This window comes from Lithobates pipiens, unplaced genomic scaffold (genome assembly GCF_037356315.1).
Source record: "Lithobates pipiens isolate NorthernLeopardFrog02 unplaced genomic scaffold, aLitPip1_a1.2 Scaffold_18, whole genome shotgun sequence".
NCBI lineage: Eukaryota > Metazoa > Chordata > Amphibia > Anura > Ranidae > Lithobates > Lithobates pipiens.
Window position 1 is genome coordinate 337,164,101 of NW_027507758.1, and position 6,005 is coordinate 337,170,105.

The following is a 6,005-nucleotide window of genomic DNA, read 5'->3' on the forward strand; positions in this document are numbered from 1 at the left end:
CTAGAAGTGGGGAAAGATAATGGGACCCCTTTCTACTGTCAAACTTTTATCTATGTCATTCAAGGCATGGTATTTGCTTTATTTGGCTAGTAGTTGAAATTGGCCCATGATGATGACCTGCGTTGTCCATGGCTGGCATTTATAAAAGATCCACTCTAATACGTTTAAGATAATTTACTAAAATAGTTGGGGGTTTGGTCCAGCTGCCCATAGAAATCAATGTCTGGAGGTGGGTATACACCAATAAACACGTGCCTGCAGACAGACGGACAATCCTAGATGCAAACAGTCATGTGACCAAAGTGGTAGGTCTGTACACATAAGTGTACCTATATAACCTTGTATACAGTCATCAATTGTTATGGGCAGCCGTGCACGACAATCGAATGGGGAAATACACCTGAATTTTACATTGTTACATTGATCCGGCAGAGGGATCGGGAAGAGGGGTCAGGGAGTGGGGTCAGGGAGAGGGATCAGGGAGTGGGGTCAGGGAGAGGGATCAGGGAGTGGGGTCAGGGAGAGGGATCAGGGAGTGGGGTCAGGGAGAGGGGTCAGGGAGTGGGGTCAGGGAGAGGGGTCAGGGAGTGGGGTCAGGGAGAGGGGTCAGGGAGTGGGGTCATGGAGAGGGATCAGGGAGTGGGGTCATGGAGAGGGATCAGGGAGTGGGGTCATGGAGAGGGATCAGGGAGTGGGGTCATGGAGAGGGATCAGGGAGTGGGGTTATGGCGAGGGATCAGGGAGTGGGGTCATGGCGAGGGATCAGGGAGTGGGGTCATGGCGAGGGATCAGGGAGTGGGGTCAGGGAGTGGGGTCATGGAGAGGGGTCATGGAGAGGGGTCATGGAGAGGGGTCAGGGAGAGGGATCAGGGAGTGGGGTCATGGAGAGGGGTCAGGGAGAGGGATCAGGGAGTGGGGTCATGGAGAGGGATCAGGGAGAGGGATCAGGGAGTGGGGTCATGGAGAGGGATCAGGGAGTGGGGTCATGGAGAGGGATCAGGGAGTGGGGTCATGGAGAGGGATCAGGGAGTGGGGTCATGGAGAGGGATCAGGGAGTGGGGTCATGGAGAGGGATCAGGGAGTGGGGTCATGGAGAGGGATCAGGGAGTGGGGTCATGGAGAGGGATCAGGGAGTGGGGTCATGGAGAGGGATCAGGGAGTGGGGTCATGGAGAGGGATCAGGGAGTGGGGTCATGGAGAGGGATCAGGGAGTGGGGTCATGGAGAGGGATCAGGGAGTGGGGTCAGGGAGAGGGATCAGGGAGTGGGGTCAGGGAGAGGGATCAGGGAGTGGGGTCAGGGAGAGGGATCAGGGAGTGGGGTCAGGGAGTGGGATCATGGAGAGGGAAGTGGCTGAACAGTCGTTGGTAGTAATGACATGAGCTGTCACCCTTGTCCCCTGTGTTGTCAATCATTAGTATTCCTCCATGGAGAGGAGGGAAGTTGTACGATGTGATCATGTTGTAATCACACACAAGGACACAAGTTTCCCATACAAACTTCCAGCACACACACACAATGAATGATGTTCCAGGAGGAGTCCATGGATCAGGAAGAGGGATTCATCCGGGATCAGGAGAGGGGGGGAGGAGGAGAGTGATCCTCCTGTACAGAGATCAGAGCACAGGCCGGCTCTGGGGGGGGAGAGGACAGATCACATATACACAGATCACACAGGCCGATCACTTACCGGATCCGGAGGGGCCTCGTCCACTCTCTGACCCCACAACACTGCTCCGCTCTGCCTCTCCTCCGGAGCACAGCCACCGCTGACGTCAGCAGCCAATGGCCGGGAGAGGAGGGCGGAGCACGTGGACAGCTCCCTGACCTCACCCAGCGTCTGTCACACCTTACCTCGTCTGTGGAGACTCCCTCCCTCCTACAATGCAATGACATGGCACCTGTCTGCTGAGGGACCACTTGCCTGTCTGACCCCCCCTCCCCCTCATGGTCCAGGTACAGCTCTGTGCTCTTCATCAACCAACTTCTCATGTCCTTAGTGTCCAATGTGTGACTTGTCATACCACCTTGGACATTACAGTCACACATGGTTGCAGTTGTAACCTTTATTGGTTGTCTGTAAAACTTTCCCTAAACATATCTTTTAAAAAATAAAAATAAAAAGTCACACAGGTGTGTGCTCAGACTATGGCATTAGGACAGGCTTGACAAATAGGAACAGCTAAAAAAGGTTAGGAGCCAGTTTTTGCGTGGCGATATGTAACATGTGCGTTGCTATCATTGCTTTCATGCATAGACGCCCCAATACATGCGGTAATGTGTGTACATGTGGAGTTGGAGGGGGCTCAAAATTTGATTGATTGTGGGGGGGATTTCATAACATTGGATGTACCTTTGAAATTAAAAAAATATATATTGTATGTGCGACTAAGTTGCAGCAATTGGTCCCACATTCATGCAACTTAAGGGCCATAGACTTCAATGTTAACCCTCAAAAAGTTACACAATGCAACAGTTGTCCATTATCACTGGTCAAAGACAAAGTCGTATCCAAGTTACACCAAAGTCAGCGCAGTCGTACAAGTGTGAATAGAGACTTGGGCTGGCAATACACGAATTTCGAAAGCATTTTCTTTTGAAAATCAGAAAATTTGTGTGTTTTGTGATCCGATGGTACCACCATTGATTTTTGAAATTCGGCCAACCAAACCTTCAATTTCACCTCATGTGCCTTTTCTTTGTGGGAATTTTCATTTCTTGCACATGCGCATTTCTTTTTCAATTACGTTTCTCACACAATTTTCCCGTCATTGATTAGAAAATCGTCTGTTTTTCAAAAAACGTCCAACATGTCCGATTTCTCAAATTCGATGGCCGTGTGAAAATCAGCTGTTGCTGCAGTCCACTAATGGTTTGAAATACAAACAAAAATTCTTAGATAAGATTTTCGAAAGAAAATTCTTTCAAAAATTCAACCCATATTTGGCCTGCCAACGTTGCACCAAAGTCGGCGCAACTTTGGAGTGGTACAAGTGTGAATGGAGCCTTATGCTGGCCATACACTATAAGAAAAATTGGCCAAACCCATTGGGCGGTGAGAGCAAAAGATAGTGCCATCATGTAATGACTGATAAATCGTTCAGTGGACATAAACGAATGCATTTTATGTTCGTTTTTTTTTTTTTTTTTTTTTTTTTTACATATACCTAGTGCAAACAGTTCAGACGGGAAACATTAACCTTTCAATTTATCGTTCATTCGGCAGAAAATTTCCAAATTTGTCCTTCATTTTTTTGGCTCAAAAACGTCCCAACGATTATCAATTTTGTGCCCATTAATTGGCCGAAAAATGAACAAACGGTCTAAATGACAGAATTTCGGGCGATTTTTCATATACTGTATGGCCAGCATAAGGCCCCTTTCACACTTGTAAGACTTTTCCTGCAGATTTGGACATCAGAGTCACACCACAAAGTCATACCCCACGATTCCCAATGAGTACCATTCATATGTGTGCAACTTCAAGTCACACCGACTTCAAAGTAGTCCCTGTACTAATTTGGTCCGACTTTGATGCGAATTGAAGTCCATAGACCTCAAATTTACACAGGCATTCCCTGAAATTGCGGCAAAATTGCACGACTTTCAAGTCACAGCAGTGTAAAAGGGGCCATAAAGCGAGAGTTCTGCCGTTTTTTTGTTTTTAAAAGTCAGCAGCTACAAATACTGCAGCTGCTGACTTTTAAAACATGAACACTTACCCGCCCAGCGCGCCCGCAATGTCGGCACCCGAAGCCGATCTCTCGATCGGCTTTGGGTGCTGCCACCGCCATCTTCGGTATGGGAATCAGAAAGTGAAGCCTTGCGGCTTCACTTCCCGGTTCCCTACTGCGCATGCGCAAGTCGCGCTGCGCAATAAGGATGGTCCCTGCTGTCTCTGGGATCCGTGTGTTTCCCAGCAGACAGCGGGGGCCCCCGCAGGAAGTGGCGGAAATACCCACAGAATCTGCGGCTATATATGCCCGGAAGTGGATGCAAATACCTGTATTATACAGGTATCTGTACCCCTTCCCCCCCTGAAGGGTGCCAATTGTGGCACCGGAGGGGGGGGGGGGGGGTTCCAATGAGCAGAAGTTCCACTTTAGGGTGGAGCTCCGTTTTAAGATGCAAAAAGAGTTGCTCAGAATCACGACAATGGAAATCAAATTTTTTTCAGGTGCCCATTCTCATCAATGCCATTCTTTGCAGTGCGATTTTGGAAAAGGTTCATGTGATACTTTGGTGCAATTTGGACCCATAGAACATGCAAAGCGCAACCAAACTCGCACTACGTTTGCAGATCACATCACAATCGTATGACAGTAAACCAAACCTAATGCCTAGTACACACAATTAGAAATCAGATGAAAAATACGCTTTCCGAAGCGATTGTACGAGAGCCGATCACAACAGTTCATGCAAAGTTATCCAAAGGGACAAACACGAAAAATGTTCTCCTATGATACCAGATTGTATGATTTTCGTTTAGTCAGTACAGTATGCATTCATAAAAAATCAAGTTGACAAGACCAAGCATGCTTGGAAACGAAAGAATACATTACAATTCATGACATATCATCATGAAGTTGTATTCTGTCTTACCAAATTTCTTTGTAGTAATAGTAACCTATTCGTTTTCAATATGAGACTAGCATGCAACAAAAAAAACAAACAGATGATCAATCGTCCGATATTCTCATTGTTTTGTACCAAGCATAAGGCTCAGTTCACACTGCTGCAACCCCATTGTCGTGCAATTTTCATGCGACATTAGAGTCCATGGAACGCTAAGACACATTAATGTTGTATCAAAGTAGTTTAGGAATCTTTTTTTTTTTAAGTCACTGGGGACTTGAGTTGCATTGATTTCAACAGCTGCAATTGAAATAAATGTGTTTTGGCTTGTCATGCGTTTTTATGTGTCGCAAGTCGCAGCAGTGAGAACCAGGGCTTAATCCTGCCATAAACCTACCTCCTGTTCTAGGGTGACAACTGTACTGCTCAGCGTTGTCACCTTGGGACAGGGAGCAGATTAAGACTACATTACGCCTCCCTTCTCCATAACAGCTGATAGCAGGGAACAAAGCTAACTGATAATAGTCCAGAGGCAGAGAACATGGTAACTCATCAGCTCACAAGATGTAAGGCTGGCTGGATAAACCAATAATATTTGGGGACTTGTTGAAAAGCATTTTAAAATAAAGTGCGTTCTGTGTGCATTTTCCACACCATATTTAACCACTTGCCACCTGCCCACCATCAATTGACGGCTGGGCGGTGCGGCTCTTGTTCTGTGCGTATGTCATACGATGGCCTCCCAGAATGACCACTTTCACGCGGCTGCTAGGACACAGCACGGCCCGATCTCTGTAAAGAGCCACGGCCGTGGCTCTTTAACCATGTGATCGGCTGTGTTCAATCACAGCCGGTCACATGTAAACACGGAGATGTGGGTAATCGGCGCTCCTCGTCTCACACTGACAGTGTGAGGAGAGGAGAGCCCATCAGCAGCATCTCCTCACAAAGAACATCTAGGGATGTAATCAGGGCACTGATCATCAGTGCCTACCAGTGCCAGCAGTCAGTGCCCAAACGTGCCAGTAATCAGTGGCCATTAGTGATGCCAGTCAGTGATGGCTATCAGTAATGCCCATCAGTGCAGCATATTAGTGCCACCTCATCAGTGCCACTTATCAGTGCGAAATATTAGTGCCGCCTCATCAGCGCCCATCAGTGAAGGAGAAAAATTACTTATTTACAAAATTTACTGACAGAAACTAAGAAAATCTTTTTTTTAATTTTCAAAATGTTGTCTTTTTTTTGGGGGGGGGGGGGGGAGAGAATAAAAAAAAACAGAAATGATTAAATACCACCAAAAGAAAGCTTTATTTGTGTGAAGAAAATGCTAAAAATGTTACATGGATACAGTGTAGCATGACCGCGCAATTGTCATTCAAATTGTGACAGTGCTGAAAGCTGAAAAATGGCCTGGGCAGGAAGGGGGTG

General features: G+C 47.1%; 1 protein-coding gene across 7 annotated transcripts in view; it reads right to left on the minus strand.

Moving 5' to 3' along the window:
* MYO6 (myosin VI) overlaps positions 1 to 1,857 on the minus strand; it is a 416,768-nt gene extending 414,911 nt beyond the window's left edge. For 5 of the 7 annotated variants that reach the window (XM_077487359.1, XM_077487358.1, XM_077487357.1 and 2 more), the window contains exon 1: positions 1,690 to 1,856. The gene's annotated coding sequence lies outside the window, so the exon portion shown is untranslated. Of the gene's footprint in view, positions 1 to 1,689 lie in introns of all 7 variants that reach the window. The other 2 variants (XM_077487353.1, XM_077487354.1) reach the window with 2 other exon arrangements.
* Between the last annotated feature and the right edge of the window lie 4,148 nt (positions 1,858 to 6,005).